At 40.1% G+C, this 18,117-nt stretch overlaps 1 pseudogene; it reads left to right on the plus strand.

Moving 5' to 3' along the window:
- Positions 1–7,205: 7,205 nt before the first annotated feature.
- On the plus strand, positions 7,206–9,387 carry LOC125750146 (uncharacterized; annotated as a pseudogene).
- Positions 9,388–18,117: the final 8,730 nt, after the last annotated feature.

Consider the following 18,117-nt stretch of genomic DNA (forward strand, 5'->3'; position numbering starts at 1 on the left):
TCTTTAAGTTTCCACTTGTAGGAATGTGCTGTTTATAATTTTATTCATTAAGAAGCCAGAATGAAGCGAACAAGGCCGAGTCTATTGTTAAAAAAGTACATCGAATTGAATTTAATTGAACTGAATTGAGATTAATTAGAAAAGTTTTCCAGGGTAACGGGTAGCTGCAGTAGTAAAGGACATGGTGTTGCTTCCCTTATTTAATATTGTTGTGCAAGGTTTATAACTTCCTAACAACAAATACAAATCACTCTAATAAACAATATAGAAGATATAGTATATTAGGTAATGCTTTACATGAACTGCACCTTCATATTGTGTTCTTTATGCATTCATAGAACATTCATAAGCAGAGCATATGTATACCTTACCACCCTAACATACCATAACAGCTTTAATATACATTAATAACAAACATTATATGATTATACGATTATGTTTGTAATTATCATGTAATGTTTATCATTAATGTTAAGCTGTTGAGGTATGTTAGGATGTTAAGGTATACATACACGCTGCTTATGAATGTTCTATGAATACATTATATAGGCATTATGAAGGTGCAGTTCATGTAAAGCATTACCATATATTGCATAGAAAAGTATGCTCTAATGTAACACTATATATTACATACAATTGTATAATAGCAGATAACATAGTATAGAGAATTCGCCACCCTTAATACATGGTGGGGCAGCAGTTTGCCATATAACCTCATAAAAAACTATTCATCACTTTGCATCACAGTAGGAAATGCATTCATCTTTACACCTAGCATTCATTTTTCATTTTTATATCTGATCATTAACCAAATAAGATGAGAATAAAGGATCTTGTTAGTATAATTCAAAACAGTATTATCATTAGTAACTGAGAGCCTGGCTGTACTTGCTCACTGGGTGGTGTGTGCTTGTACAAGGAGAATTGCCTAGAAGCAAAGGTCATCTTTTAACCAAACTGTCTTGTTTGGGGTAAAATCAACCCACACCGCCGCACAAAAAAATCTAATTAATTTCTATGGTTTGAAATGTTGCCACTTTCCTAATTTAGAGGTAATAAACAAACAACATTAAAAGTATTCTGTGCACATTTTGCATCCAACCATGACATCTATTAAAATTATAGGAAGGATAAAACTGCAAATGGGATCTGAATATAATTTAAATTGATAAATGACTTTTTTTGTATCATTTGCTAGCTGTCGTTTTTTTCTGCCACCAGGATTTTTTGGTGATGCAATAGGAGTACACACGGTTCTCTAACTAACTGTTGGTGATGCAACAGGAGTCCATATGATTCCCTAACTAACTGCTGGTGATACACTAGGAGTCCATACGGTTCTCTAACTGTTGGTGATGCAACAGGAGTCCATGTGGTTCCCTAACTACCTGTTGGTGATACACTACAAACCCATACAGTTCCCTAACTAACTGTGGATGATGCATTACGAGTCCATACGGTTCCCTAACTAACTGTGGGTGATACACTATGAGTCCATACGGTTCCCTAACTAGCTGTGGGTGATACACTATGAGTCCATATGGTTCCCTAACTAACTGTGGGTGATACACTATGTGTCCATACGGTTCCCTAACTAACTGTGGGTGATACACTATGAGTCCATATGGTTCCCTAACTAACTGTGGGTGATACACTATGTGTCCATACGGTTCCCTAACTAACTGTGGGTGATACACTATGAGTCCATATGGTTCCCTAACTAACTGTGGGTGATACACTATGAGTCCATATGGTTCCCTAACTACCTGTTGGTGATACACCAGGAGTCCATACTCCATACAATCTGCTCATAAGCCACTGTCTGTTTCCCTAGTGTGAGCCCCATCATCGCCAATTCAGTGAATGCCAGCTGATAGTGAATAAATCCAACTTTAACACTTTTTGAGATCTACTGGTACATTATAGAGGAATATGCATACTGTGAATAACTGACAATTAAAATAAATCCAAATTCAGTGCATATAGTTAAATAATAATGTTCAACAATGAATTTATTACGCACATGTCAAAGTTTAGCAGTTGAAATCCCCTAGAATTGAGTCTAAGTGCTCAAATTGAACTGTTCCAGTAAGAATGATCCAGTAAGTGGGTTAAACAGTTTTCAATCACGTTGAATAAAAATGGCTGTAAAACAATTGTTACATTGTCTGACTTAAACCACATGTTTAAATGGAAGAAGAATTATGGCGTGAAAGGCCCACAAATACTGAGCCTCCTATTCAAGGCTTCATTTTGCTGTATTTTCTCTTTCCCAGGCTTGACTGCATTGTTCTCCTTAAAGTTATCACTTTTGGGTGTGCGGGAAGTAGATGTTTTCTGTGGTCTCCAAGAACCTTCATCTCACATCCATTGCATGGAGAACTGTCAACCCTGCAAATTTAATGAATGTTTTTGTGGACCATGATAGGGTGTTATTGAGTTAATTAGAAAGGCAATACACCGATATTACCAACACTTTCTTTGACTCACATGAACACATGTTTAAGTTTATAAGGGTGACAGTAATCATGTATCATGTTATTGTCTAACCAATGCATTCATTCAAACATTTTATATATCAAACATACTTTTACAACATACTTTAAAGAAAATAGCATAAAATTCCTTTTATTGTAAAATTCTTTTAAAATTGAATTTTACTCCTGTCAAAGAATGAACTCAAAACTTACATTTTTCTTTATTTGCAACTTACCCACCCAGTATATTTTTTCCATGAATTTGCATTAAATGGCCAAAAACACAAGCGTTTAATTACACAGATACAATCTGATAGCTCAATGCTATTTGAAGCTCTAAACATGAGAATTTCACACACTTTATTCTATGCACATTGTGACATAACAATAAGCCTGAATCACTTAGAAACATGCTAATCTTTGACTGCATAATGGTTTGTTTGTAGATGAACCCATTATATAACCCATTATATAAAAGATTTATATCTGAATGTTATAAATTCTGTTAGAATGTATTATGTTTCACAATGACTGAAGAGAACCACAGCAGTGTCATCTTATAAATGACTTGGTACACAGTCATTTCCTGTAGTGTCTGAATTAACAATAGCTTTTTGTGCAGGATGAGAAATTTACCTTTCAGAATTTCCACTTTGACTTGCAATCTGTGTTGTAGAATAAAAGGAACATATGATGTTCTTTTACAATATCACACCTAAATGTTCCAGTCATAATTAAAAACAAACTTATAGTTACATGCTTAAGCTTATTTGCTCCATTTTCCGTAGTTATTACAAAAGCTAAATAATACAGCATTAAATACACAAATCCAAATGACTTTCTCTGTTTTGTCAGAGATCAGTCAGTCCAAAATGATGGAAGCTTGAAGCTAATATTACAGACCTCTGCCTCTAGCTGTCTTGTAAAAATTCTTTGTGGTTGCGATATTTTTTTTTTGTTACAGATTATGTTTAGATTATTTATGCTCAAAGATATTTATTGTACTATATGTTTTATATGAAATGTCAGTTGTATGTATTATCCCACTCCTTCTGTTGATAATATCATCCGTACCACTGCTATTCAGCTCCTGTGAATAATCCTGCTTGTTATAACATTATAACTATGATAGCTAATTGTGATAAAACTATTAATGTAACAACTACAGTCACCCTCAGTGACACAACAGTTACCATGTTTTGAGCAAAATTCCCACATCGAGCCAACGGCACCTTGGGGGATTTTGTGGTAATTGTTTCAATGATTATTAAGTCACATATGTTGTTGATCAGTATAACAGTTTTTGAGTTTTACAGTACAAGCTTGTGAGGTCCAGGACGTCCAGCATTAGCCCCAATCCTACAGCACAACAAAGCTAAATATTGTCCACTTCTGGCTTGCAGCCAACCTAACCTTGATGCTGGCTGTCGCTGTCTTCTGATATGCAGAGAGGGAGAAGCCCTCTGCTGGCCATTTTAGGTGTAGCCAACTTCATTAATATATTTACATTTGTATGTATTTAACAGACGTTTGTTAAATGAAGCAACATACAAATGAAGCAAGTAGCAGATTACAAACATATGTGCTGTTGAGGAGTCAGCTAGGCACAGGTCTAGCTAGGCTGAGCTTCCAATAAATGCCAAGTTACAAGTGTAGTGTACAAGTATTACAAAAAAATGTTCTAGCCAAAACTAAAACGAGTAAATATTTCTGTTTAGAAATTGATGTTCTTTGGTTTGAGTTGTTAAATATGATGGCATAATGGTATAAATAGCTATTTTTTATAAGTCAGCTTTGATTATAGCTTTTCTTAGTCATTTAATGGCTAAGGACGCATGTGGCCATTTTACATGACACGCTATACGCCCTCATGACATTGCTATATTCCAAAGATGATTATGCCCATATACCGAATGATTAATTATTTTTAAGTGGAGTTTCATGAACATCAACATGCACACAAATTTATTTCATGACTTCCGCAATCACCGTATGTAAGCATTATTGAATCCTTAATGTAAGTGGATAACAGTAGGTGTCCTCCTAGGCTCAGTCTTTAGGTCCCTTCACTTCTCTCTCATAAACTATCGAGGTCAAATCGTCCAGTCGTACGACTCCTCTACCACCACTATGCTGATGATATACAGCTGTACCTGTGCCTGGCCTTCCTTACCCTCCACCTGCCTTGCTGACATCTCAGCTTGAATGATGGATTATTACCTCCAGTTGAATCTCTCTGAGATTGAGCTTCTTGTCTTCCCTGACAACTCTACCATCCAGCATGACATCACTAAATAGGTGTATAAGATCATCAATATCGACCCCATCAACGCCTGCCAGGAAACTAGAGTAATAATAGATGACTAGCTATCCTTTCCTGATCACACAGCAGTTATCTCCTGGTCTTGTAGGTTCACCCTGTATAACATTAGAAAGATTAGCTCTTATTTGTCACAAGGCCAATTCATACTTCACTTTTCTGTGTGTGCTTTCAAAATGTGATATCAATTTTATTGTCAGGGGCTGGACGGCTGCAGTTGTTGCACATAAAGCCCAGATATTTTTGTGCGGTGGTATTTGTGCAAATTCATGCGACTCGACTGTGCATGTGCCACATAATTAACTATATATTTCCAGCAGGTGGCAGTGCCAACTTTCATGGATCAGTGGTCAATGATGAAACAGTAGAGGCAGAAGAGGTGTTGTTATTGTAGTAGTTATGGTGGCCAGTATGAGGAGGGTCCGATGTACATGAATATCTAATTTCTTATGCTGTACAGACATTATACCATGCGCATGACCATTGGTTGTCAGGGTTGGTGTCTGTCACTCTCTGTCCTATTTTCTGGGTATCCTGTTTCCTCCTCTGTCAGGTAGCCCATAGTCCCCAGTATGTTTCGTTGCTCCCCCAGGCTGCTGTGTGGCTTAACATAAAAGTGATTGACCACTATTCCCTACTGCCCTTTTGGTGGTTGCGAGTCCAAGGTTGGCCAGATACCAAACTCACCTGTTGGTTATTTATTATTGTTTTATCCTTTGTTTGATAATATTTATCCCTGTGTTTAATTTGTCTTGTTTATGGTTCTCTGCCCCTGTCTTGGTTATGTTCTGTTTTACTTGTTTCTTGATTTTCTCCTAATGTAGTACCTCCCTGTGTTTCCTTAGTTTCAAGTCTTTTAAGTTCCTTAGTTCTGTGTTCAGTCAAATAGTTACTTTACCTGTTTCTTGTTGCTCTGTGCCCTCGTTGATTGGTTGTTTTTCAGGATTCGCACCTGCCTTTTGTTAGTCCTTGTTATCAGTGTATATTTAAGTGCCTGCCTTTGTTCATTTCCCCAGTTGGTCATTGTTTGATGTTACTCTGTGTGTTCAGGTTATGGTGTGTTGTTGCTCTGTTTGGTTTTTCTGGTTCTGCTCCCTGTTGCTCTTTTTCCCTAATTGTTACTTTTTGATTTTTTGTCGTTAGTTCTTGTTTTTCCAGTTTGCTTTTTACCCCACATGGTCTTTTTATTTTGTGGCTTGCCCCTTTGTTCTGTTTTGTTTAATAAACCCATGTTGTCTTGGAGCCATAAGTGCATCGTCACCTTTTTCCCTGCCTGCACCATGCTGTGCCATAACAGTCAGCAGACTGAAAGCATATGCAGAGTATGAAAGAATAAATTGCCCTTTGGTATCAGCAGCTCAGGTCTCACATCACCCTTTGACTTCCCCATAAAAGACACCAGAGCTGTATAGTTTGGGTCCAGAAAGTGCAAATCCAGACCAAGGTCTTATTTCAACCAACCAGTTGAGTACTCTGACTGTGACTCTTTAAATTGGTTAGTTGAAACAAAACTTGGTCAGGATTTGTGCTTTATGCACCTGAAGTTTCCACCTTTGAAAGACGCCAAGCTTAGTCTCCAGCCATACTCCACTTCCTGCTCGGTCTGTCTCTGCTGACTAGGTGAGGAATGTCCTGGGGAAACTGCACAGACAGGGGTGCGAGGTTCTCAGTAGCCCAGCTCTATGAGACACCCTGTTTAGTTCCATTCCAAAGAAAGGGTGCTCCAGATTCCTTAAGGACTTCAGACCAGTTGCTCTCAACTCACAAATCGTGAAGGCCTTTGAGAGGCTGGTACTGATACAGCTGACCCCCGGTAGCAGACCACCTGTATCCCTAGTAGCCTGCATACATCCGCATGCTCCACAATGCCTGCTCCCACCAAGAAAAATCCAGCATCACAATCATGTTCATTGACTTCTCCAATACCTCCTTCCAGCCTCTCTGAACAACACCAGCATAGTCCCCTGGATCAGGTACTACCTAATACTGTGTTTCATTTATCTCAGAGGTCAGAAGCCAGTGCTGGGAATGACATCGCACCTGAGTTAACGGCATTCCAGTACAACAAGCCAGAAAACTATTTAGTAATTCTAGGAACCAGTTTGGGATTTCTTGCTTAACCAGATACCCCAATATCAATGGCCTTTATCTTCATTCACTTACATTTACCCCACACTACTTTAAATATCACAACGTATCCAGTTGAGTAAGAAAGTTATAGCCGGGTTCATTGTTAGCCATTGTTAGTGAGAACAGTTGATAGCTACCCCACCCCGTAAAAAGGAAAATGCCAACTACAGAAACATTAAAAAGCAAAACAGACATCATGGACCTGAGAGAGGATGGACCTCCAAATGGAAGGTGTATGAAGCCGGGTAGTGAAAGCCAAAGATGTCTGGAAACATCCGATGACCATCATATCCACCAGGATCAGCACTACCATCGGTACATGGAATGTGAGGACCATGTATGAGACCGGAAAGACAGCGCAGATGGCCGCAGAGAGGAGGAGATTCAATCTCACCATTCTGGGAATCAGCAAGGCAAGTTAGACTGGTTCCGGGCAGAATGGGCTGACTTCCGCCGAGCTACTGCTGTTCTCGGGGCACGAACAGGAAGATGCAGCACACACCCAGGGTGTAGCCCTGATGCTGTCCAGGTCAGCCCAGGAAGCTTTCCTTGGATGGGAAGCGCACGGCCCATGGATTATGATGGCCTCTTTCTGCACAAAGAGGAATAACATGGACGTAATCCAGTGTTATGCCCCGAATGATAGTGAAGAAGAGGAGAAAGATTACTTCTACAACAGACTGCTGGCCATCATACAAGACAGACCAAAGAGAAACATCATCATTGTTATGGGTGATTTCAATGCCAAAATAGACAGAGACAACTGGGGCTATGAGGAGATCATGGGGCAGCAGGGCCTAGGCGAGATGAATTAAAATGGGGAGAGATTCGCCGAGCTGTGCACCACAAGTAACCTTGTCATCGGAGGAAGTGTCTTCCATCATAGAAGGATACACAAGGCAACTTGGGATTCACCAGATCTATCGACAGAAAATCAAATCGACCATGTGTGCATCACGAAGACGTTTCGCCATTCTCTCCTGGATGTACGCGTCAGGTGAGGTGCAGACGTTGCTTCAGATCTTCACCTCCTAGTTACCCGATTGAAGCTAAAGAGAAACTGGATAGGACAGTCCAGCCAATACCAGCGGTATAACGCTGTTGTCCATCCCAGGAAAGGTATTCAACTGAATCTTGCTGAACCGGATGAAGGAGGCAGTAGATCCGCATCTCCGAGACCAACAAGCCGGTTTCCTCAAAGAAAGGGCATGCATGGTCCAGATTGCCACACTGCATATCATCTTAGAGCAGTCACCCCTCTACATAATTCACCCCTCTACATAAATTTCATCGATTATGAGATGGCGTTTGACAGCGTTGACAGGCAGACCCTCTGGAAGCTTCTGAGTCACTACGGAGTACAGGAGAAGATCACAAACATTGTCAAGAAGTCTTATGAAGGGATGACCTGCAAGATAGTTCATGGCCGGCAACTGACCGACGCCTTTGAAGTATAAACTGGAGTGAGACAGGGCTGCCTACTCTCGCCCTTCCTGTTCCTGTTTCCCCACAGACTGGGTCATGAAGACATCGACTGACCAGAAAGGAAATGGCATACAGTGGACACTATGGAAGCAGGTGGACGACCTGGACTTTGCAGATGATCTGGTTCTTCTCTCTCACACCCAATAACACATGCAGGTAAAGACCAGCATTGTGATGGAAAACTCAGCGTGCCTGGGTCTCCACATTAATACAGGGAAGAACAAGGTTTTCAAGATAAATGCATCCAATGATACACCCATTATAGTTGAAGGTGATATGCTGGAAGAGGTGTATAGCTTCACCTATCTTGGCAGCATACTGGACAAGCAGGGAGGAATGAATGCAGATGTGAGAACCCGCATCAGCAAGGCAAGGGCAGCCTTCCATCAATTGAAGAACCTTTGGAGATCCAATGGAATTAGCACCACCACCAAGATCAGGGTCTTCAACACAATCGTGAAGTCAATCCTATTGTATGGAACAGAGACCTGGAGAACCACCATAACCAACATGAAGAAAATCCAGGTCTTCATCAATACCTGCCTCAGGACGATTCTCAAGATCCGCTGGCCAGATAAGATCAGAAATAAGGAACTGTGGCTATGAACTATGCGAGAGCCCGTTGAGAAAGACATCCTTCAGAGACGCTGGCGATGGATAGGCCATACCCTTCGCAAGCCTGCTTCCAACATCACAAGACAGGCCCTCACCTGGAACCCCCAGGGGAAGAGGAAGAGGGGTCGGCCTAGAAATACGTGGCATCGTGACCTGGACACAGATGTAAAGAAGTTGGGGAAGACGTGGGGACAGCTGGAAAGACTTGCTCAGAACCGAGATGCCTGGAGAGAGCTGACTGACGGCTTATGCCCCTGATGGGGCCACAGGCGGAGATGGATAGATAGAACATCCTAACCTGGCAGTGGAAAAAGTTTGATGCAGTCCGTTGTTTTTAATTGCGCATTTTAATTCCCTTCTGCTATTTTATTATTCATTCCTAACATTTCTTTCATTAGTACTCTATAATAATATGTTTTTTTCAGGAATATATTTGTGTACGTTTTAATTTGTTTCCTCAATGTGTACTTTGCACCAAATTTACGTGTTTTCATTGTATACTATCTGTACACCTTGTCTGTGTTGCATAACATGTATGTTCATCTGTGCACTATGTTGTTGCTGCTGTACGCACAAGATCTTCCCTCTGGGATCAATAACGTTAATCTGATCTGACCTGATTTATTCTAATCTAATCTATGTTCTTTTCATCTCTCAACTAGACTATTGCAGCTCTTTACTCAGAAAGCCACCGGCTCGTGCTAATAAAACACTGCAAATGATTCAAAATGCGGCAGCATGTTGAGTATTTCATCATTCAGATGCTGTAACTGTACACCCCTGCTTCTCTGTCTTCATTGGCTCCTTATAGGTGCCCACATCAGGCCCTTCCAGAGCCATTAATGGAAAAGCATCCATCTCCATCAACGTGCTGATAAAGTTCCACATCCCATCTTGCCCTCTTCAGTCAGCTATCTAATTCTTCCACCATGTACTGTATTCTTGTGTGTGGTCCGGGAACATCTCTACTAGCCCAACTCTATGGTCGTTAAGCTGGTCTCTTGTGCTCCCTGAGTCCTCTTAATTGTGCAGTTTTTTCTTTTCATTCGAGTAGTTGCATAAGGTTCTTGATTTGTTTGAGAAATATTGTGTGTTTTGCGCTGATGCGACTTGCATCCATTGGAAGCTCAGTCAGCTGCATGCGTGCATTGTGTATTTATGTATCTGCCTAGCTTTTTGTCATTTTGACAAAGCATTTGCTAAATAAATAAATAAATAAGGTCTGTTTAAGCCTAGGAAAATAGTAACTAGCAAGCTACATAATACGACCTATGCACCTACTAATCTCTACTCCTCTAGACCTAGGTATAGACTGAGCTGAGAAAGGTCATTATGCTGTATATGTACGTTTAACTATATGAAGGATTTTCTTATATTACTTTGTAATACAAGAACTCTGTTATCAATCACATGATCCCTACACACAACAACAAACCTAGAAGTTAAGAGACGATATCATTTGCAGGATGCCAGTTGCCATTTAGATGTGATCGTAAGGCAGGGTACCATGCTATGCAGCTGCAGCTGCAAAGGACAATGGACTGAGCAATCAGAATCCTCAAAAAGGCATTCCTCCTCATCTTCTGGTTCCTGATCTCAGGATCATGTAGTCCCTGACTGGCTGAGACCAAACATCTCCCATTATCTTAGACTCCATAACTCGCCAAAATAATAGAAGAGCAATGCTTTATTAATCTCGACTGAAACCAACATCTTTTTCCAAGCTGACTTTGCCTTGAGGTCTATATTTTGTGAATTAAACTTTCCGGGTCTCTAGCGAAAGCAGTTGTCTTAAAGTATGTTAGACTGGACTACAGTAAGCAAATTATATAAATATAGAAAATAAAAACATGTAGTTGTATTTGATTAGTGTTTACAGGGACAATGAGAGCTTGATTAAGCTTAAGAAGTACTAAGTACAACCAGGTCTCACTACAGAGTTGTTAACAACCAAGCTTAATGAAATCTGAGTAAGTTTGTATGCAGTCAAATGCATGTACTCTCTGTGTATTCCAAAATTCTAGACTAGAGCTGGATTCCAAAATACTTTCTTATTTTTTGCTGATTGAATGAAAAATGTAACTGTCCACTGTACATGCCAAGTAGCCTACTGTAAAAGATGACCTAAGATCTTGCTATCCCACAAAATCGGCATGCATTGCTTTCCGCAATATAAGACTTAATAACATAAATAAAGAAATGGTGAACAGAAAATTTTGAAGCAGAGCACAGAAATGGCCAGCTAAAGAGAAAGTGTTAGAATAAAGAGAGAAGCTGCCTAAAATAACATCCCCTTTTGACCAGTTATCACAAGGTTGGGCAGTAATGGTTTACTCTTTTTTTAATTATTTTACAGTATATCGATATATATAATCTGTTAAAACCAGGGCTGTCAAACTTAATCTGTTTGTCTGTTTGATTTCATTTTGAAAGCTAACAGATGGTCCAGAAGATTAAAAATATAGTCATTTCCAGTATTTACTTTATTTAAAGGCTAATACCTTAAAATGAAGATCTCTCCAGTTATAAAGTGACAAAGGAGGTACTATCAACCGTTCGTGCAAAAGGGGCAGGTGCTCAGGCACCTGTCTCACAAATGATGTCGTGTTTCATTGGTTAATAACGCACAGCTTACCGATTCACCGCAAAAAAAGCATCACTAGCATTAATAGCTCAGCCCCTGATGATCTTATCTGCATTGGATGCCTAAATGAAAAACCACTCACATTGCAGAGTGGTTCGAAAAATGCATGTTCACTTTGAAGAGTAGGAGATGCAAGTTCCATACCATCTGCACTTTTTGCTGATGTGAGCGGAATATAAGCAGCAAGGGGTTCAAATATCACAGGTCGGCATCATAACATGAATATTCATTTACTTGATCTATTTACAAGCATTAAATTGTCCTGAATTTCTGTATTTTTTTGTTTGTTTTTGGTCCTACTGCCCCCCCCCCCCAGTCATACAAATTTAATCTTGGCTACCCTACAGACAACACAATTAAAAAGTACAATGAGTTGAGATGAAAATAAAAGTCTAACTTTATGTGGATATAGTCAATTAAAATAAAAATTGCTCATAGACATGCTGCACATGGCCTATGCAGGTACTCGCTGATTGTTAACTGTGAACTGAGCTGTGACATTCCTACCTGTAGGGGTCAGGACTTTATTGTTTTAGGGTGACAAATAAGGAGCAAGTTGTTTCAACTGAGATGCAGTTAATAGGATATTGCAATAGAATGATACTTTTAATTGAGGGAGAATTAAAAGTTGGTGTCTTTTCTTAATTGAGAGAATTAGGATTCCTAGTCTACCAGTTTAGTAATTTGTGAACAGAGCTAAGGGTGATGAATGGTATCTTGTTCAGCTGGGCTGGTACTCCTTCTTTAGATAAATACTGTGCTGAATTCCCTGATTTTTTCTTCTATATTGAGCTCATGCCGTGACCTACACCAAGTAACCTTTGCCGTGCCCAGCATTTATAATTCTCTGCTGGTGTGTCTGTGTTGCTCAGCAATTACACCGGCAAAACGCTGAGTGATACATAGTTTTGGATGTTGCATTTATTGTCTTCCCAACCTGCAATATATTCAGTTGTTGAATCACACAATTGAAGCAGAAAAAAACATTTAACAAGGTATCCATTTATCACGTCTGGCTTATATCTGTGTTGCTCCAAACTTCCCATAGACAAATTTGGAAAAACAGTGAAAAAATAGTGTCTACATTACTTTTTGCTTTTTTAGTTTTATGAAGTATAAATAAACTTATTGGAGGTAAGTGAAATTGGTCATTTTGAGTGCTTTGTAGACCTGTCGCTATGACGCTCAGGATGGGTTATTTAATGTTAGATATACTGTAAACAATGCTTCAGTTTCAATTAGCAATACAAGTACACTTGGGATATATACTTTCTTCACTTCCATAAAAAAATGAATGCTATGAAGTGAACCAAGGGTGGCATGGTGGTGCAGTGATTAGCACTGTTGCCTCACACCTCTGGGACCCGGGTTCGAGTCTCCGCCTGGGTCACATGTGTGCGGAGTTTGCATGTTCTCCCCATGTCGTCGTGGGGTTTCCTCCGGGTACTCCAGTTTCCCCCCACAGTCCAAAAACATGCTGAGGCTAATTGGAGTTACTAAATTGCCCGTAGGTGTGCATGTGAGAGTGAATGGTGTGTGAGTGTGCCCTGCGATGGGCTGGCCCCCCATCCTGGGTTGTTCCCTGCCTCGTGCCCATTGCTTCCTGAAGTGCCTATTGCCATACCCCCCCCCCCCCCCCCCCCCGCGACCCAGTAGGATAAGCGGTTTGGAAAATGGATGGATGGATGGATGGAAGTGAACCAATAACAGTTCTTGTGGTCTGCATTGCTGTGATGTGTAGTTACATTTCTGGGTAGGTGCACATTAGGCTACAGCATAGACTACACTGTAGGCTGTAATGGAAGCCGTTCTTACAGCGTCGTTTCGACGATGAAGTATAAATCAGCCACTAGGCAAGGATAGCCTTCCTCACAAAAAAAGGACTGGAAAAGAAGTTAATGAAATTGCAACTAATGCTATAAGCCTACTGATTAATCATCAGAAATAGGTAATTCTCCAAATAGGAAACCTTGGTTTTTGATTATTTTAGAAGAATATACCAGTGCATGTTTCCCTCACTTCAATGGTCTTCTAACTTCTGTCATACGTCTATGTTTTTTGAGGGTAACAAGGAACTCTGAAACCATCATGGTTGAGCAGGCTGAGACGATCAATCAGGCTGCTGAAAATGGGCAACGGGCGACCACTGAGAAGGGAGAATGGGATCCAGCAAACACAAACGTCAGCAAAATGCTGGATACCCTAATACACATATTTAGGCAAGAGGTTTGGATTAAGGGAGCGCTATGAGGATACCCAGACAGAATGTAGCATTCAATACAAAATGGATGACGAGCTTTGCCAGATTTCACAAAGGTCTGGGGAAAGTTGGAACGCACGTAGCCAAGAAGCAGACATGACGGATGGTCAGTCATTGTTTTAAACCAGATGCTCGAACATGGAGAAAGTTTTGAAATTGAGAGATTGAGAAAGGAAATTACATCTGAAAAGGTAAAGGTCAGAGGATTGGCTGAGGAATTAATGAAAGAGAAGAGTGAAAAAGACAGATTGCAAACAAAAAATGAAAAGCCGTAAAAACTAATTTCACTGCAGCAACAACTAAAGGACTCTGACAAAACAGCTTCTCCAGCAACAACCTCTCCAACAACAATGAACAAAGGAGACAGAACTGAATCACTTTACTCCTTCGAGCATTTAGAGACGATTGAGTGGCAACAATGTCACCATCTACTGACATCGCCATACTGTATGATGACAATGACAGAGCTTCAGACTCCAACACATCAGACAACAGCAGACAGGTGAGAAAAGCTGCTTCATCAAAGGTGAGATGTACACCTGTGATTGTCAAGCACAAACAGACTGAAGTGGAGGTAGTAAGTGAGGAGGACTAGGAGGAGAATGTGGAAAGATGGTAAGGTAAAAAAATACTTTCCATTTAGGGCCAGAGCAAATTGACAAGTGGTCTAAAGAATTGCCTGACATATCCACTCACCCATGCAACGCTTGCCGAATTCTTGAATGCCGTATAGAATTTTGCAATATTCATCCATTGGATGGTGCAGTGATTTTAAATGTGAATTTGAGGGACACAGATCAAAATAATCTCAGTGACAGTTTTGAGAGAATACTGGGAGATCCCTATGAAAGGTCAAAGCATGATGGGATGTCGCGCAGGAATTTCCACTCGCAGAGGTAAACTGATCTGAAATTACCTTTCGCAAGTGGAAAGCACAGGAAAGGAATGATTATATGAATTTGAGGAATGATTCAGTCAGATTTGGCTGGAACCTTCTGAGTTGAATGATGTCAATGACATCTACGTGGACTCAGGTGTGCCTTTAAAAACTGCTTTTGTCAATGGACTTAAAGCTGAAGTGCCTAAAGCCCTTAAAATCCAAAAGGAAGATTGGGATGGTAATGGGACTGCATTTAATCAGATTGTTGAGTGGGCGGTGAGAATTGAATACAATCAGGACATACAACTCAATTAAAAATTCCAGGGAATGAGCCAAAAACACACCCAATATGAATCATGCCTGGGAAAGTGTTGGTTTTGTCATAAGCCAGGACACTGGGCATATAAACGAAAGCAAAAGCTTGGAGATCACAGCAGAAGTTATGACGACCTGGACAAAAGATTTCAACAGCTCATCACAGAGAGAAAACAAACATTCCCTAATGCTGTGAAGCCCTAGAGCATCCCTCACTTCAGCTTCTGCTAAACGTAGACCTTAAAAATCCCAATGAACTATTTGTATATGCAAAAATAAACAACGATAAAGCCGGTAGAGTTGAATTGATTTGACGAATTGATATCAGCAATACTTGCCAACAAACTAACAATCCCTTTGAATTAGGATTAACTGAAAGCAAGTGGAGTTGGAGGTATTCTCTAAGAACTTCACAAACTAAGTGGGATGGTCAGGTTCAGGTTGTCTTAGTTACTGATCTAGATGTTTAAGTGCAATGGAAAGTTCAATGGATTCATGTTAGCCATTGTAAGTTAGCCAACTTGCTTCAAGAATAGAGAAGAAGTATTTATATAATATGGTAGAAGTATTTATCAGAGTCTGGGAATGGTGAGTTCACTCCTAATAATCAACATGGTCCTGAGAATAACATAATTCAACACAATGAAAAACAATATATACAAATTAAAATACATAGGACAACCAGACATGCAAACGGAATAGGTTTGTAGATGTTTGTAGAGTGATGGCTCACTATGCAGCCTATGGACTATCAATGAGATCTGTTCCTGTAACTTTTTTAAGTTCGCAAGCTGTCGGACATGGGATTCATTAACAATGATTAACTGATAACTGGGCTTAAGCATAACCAGCAGTCTAATTAGGATCATTCCCTTCCTGGCACAAAATCCCTTGTGCATTTAACAAAATGGTTCTATTTTTGTGTCAAATGTCAAAATGGTTCTTTTCTTGTGTCAAATTGTGTCACAATTATGGAAATTAATGGTTTCCCCTGTAATGGGTTATTTCCTACCTTGCGCCCCATTGTTTCCAAGACAGCTTCTGGATCCTTGCCACCATGAATAGGACGAATAGTACAGGCGGGTACAAGGATTGGATGGATGGATGGATGGATGGAATGGTTCTCCTAATGGTAATTTTACTCACCCACAGATATAGTGGGTTTGACACAATGCCTAAAAAAGCAACATTACTAGCTAAAAAGACCACACTAGGTGTGCGAAAGATGAAAGGAGAATTAAAGACTGTCAGAATAGTTGTTCTGTAGAACAGGACAACACTGCAGTGTATGCTTTCTTCTCACGGGCATCAAATGCTTTCTTACATTGCTGACAGCCTTGGAGATGTATAGATTGTGGTCTTCAGTCTTACAGCATCTTCATAGCAGTGCGTGAAGTACCAAATGTGAAGCCTGTTTATTTTTAATTTGCTATATAATTTCATAGGGGATTTTAGGCCGTGTGTGGTTCTGTGGGCTAGAAGATAGGTGCCTATGACTGGAAGTTCCTGAATTACACCATGGACTGACTGACCCCGCCTTCTCAGTTGTGCATTGCTTTGGATGAAAGTGTCTCGTAATAAAATTCATATACTGGAAGACAATTTCTGACTGCATTTTTCTATCTTTATTTTGGATTATTTGTACTGATTTTGTTAAAATGTGTAAAAATGGCCTGTGTGCGTCTTTTCTGTAAAACAATGTAAGTTGTTATGTATAACAGGACTGCATCAACATATTTCTTATAGTCTATTAATTCTATAATACAAATTTACCATGTTTTTTATCTGTATTTCTTTTATGATGATAAAGGATCAAAGGGAGGAATTTTAGGATTTTGTTATATTACTTTGTAACACCTAAAAGGTAAAACCTTGTGTGACGTCTTTTAATCAAGCACACGATGGTAACGTTAATTAGCAAACCAGCCAATCATCGCCTATTATCATGTAAGTGTGACCAAATGACAAGGTGCCTGTATGTTTATGCTATGGAAATGCACAAGCAGCAAACAAAGGACTGAGCAATCTGGGCTGTGCAGAGTCTCCTGCACCAGGGAACATCGTCTGCAAATAAAAATCTTCCTCCCAGAATCTGCTCTGGCTTATTACTTTTATGGATGAAGCAAGAGAATCTATCATGCACTACGGGGAATATTTATATCACTGGAACTGGCTCCGACGATCTTGCTTTCTGCAACATCATATCACAGGACATTGCGGCAGATGACTTTTCACATGATGTCTGAGGACATTCTGGAATGTGCCTCCTGCAGGCATCACATGGGCTTGGAGTACAGGACGGATCAGCAGAGACCTCAAAGGAAACTCCCTGTACCGCACAAAAAAAAAAAAAAAAAACCATCCAAGATGTAACAGACCTGTGTAGGATAACCGGATTCAGGTTCAGGTGGTGAATTCAAATACGAGTTTAGATCTCAGAGGCCAGCATCGCAAGGTACTTTTGTATTCAGCGATTATTGTTAAAATACATGTTGTTAAATCTGCCTTTTATTGCCTTTTGGAAGTCATGAGATCCCCTCCAGCCACCTATAATCCATGCCTAGCTCTGTTATTCTGCTGCGTTTGTTATCTGGATTCCTAGTGACCCCAGAAAATGGTCACAGCTGAGCCCTGGCATGCCTTGGCATCATTAGTTAAAAGTGATTAAGGCGTAGGTGGGGTGGAAGGCCAGTAATGAGTTCCATATTTGGTGATGCAAGTCCAACGGGTCTTTTTTTATTTCACTTCTGAAGATGCTCAAATAACATTTTATTGTTTTTAAAGACAAAGGGCTCTCTTTGGATACACAGAAAAGTTGTTTAATGACTTTTTAGACTTTTCACGAGGCGAGCGGTGTGTATTTATCTCCTTGCAGAAGCACAGAGGTCTCCTGCGCTTGCAATGCCTACAGCAACTAGCTGGTGAAATGGAGTCAATTAAGAAGACAGACAGTTTTGCTGCAGTGACATTCATAATGTGGCCCCATTGTGC

The sequence above is a fragment of the Brienomyrus brachyistius genome, chromosome 10 (genome assembly GCF_023856365.1).
Source record: "Brienomyrus brachyistius isolate T26 chromosome 10, BBRACH_0.4, whole genome shotgun sequence".
NCBI classification, from domain to species: domain Eukaryota; kingdom Metazoa; phylum Chordata; class Actinopteri; order Osteoglossiformes; family Mormyridae; genus Brienomyrus; species Brienomyrus brachyistius.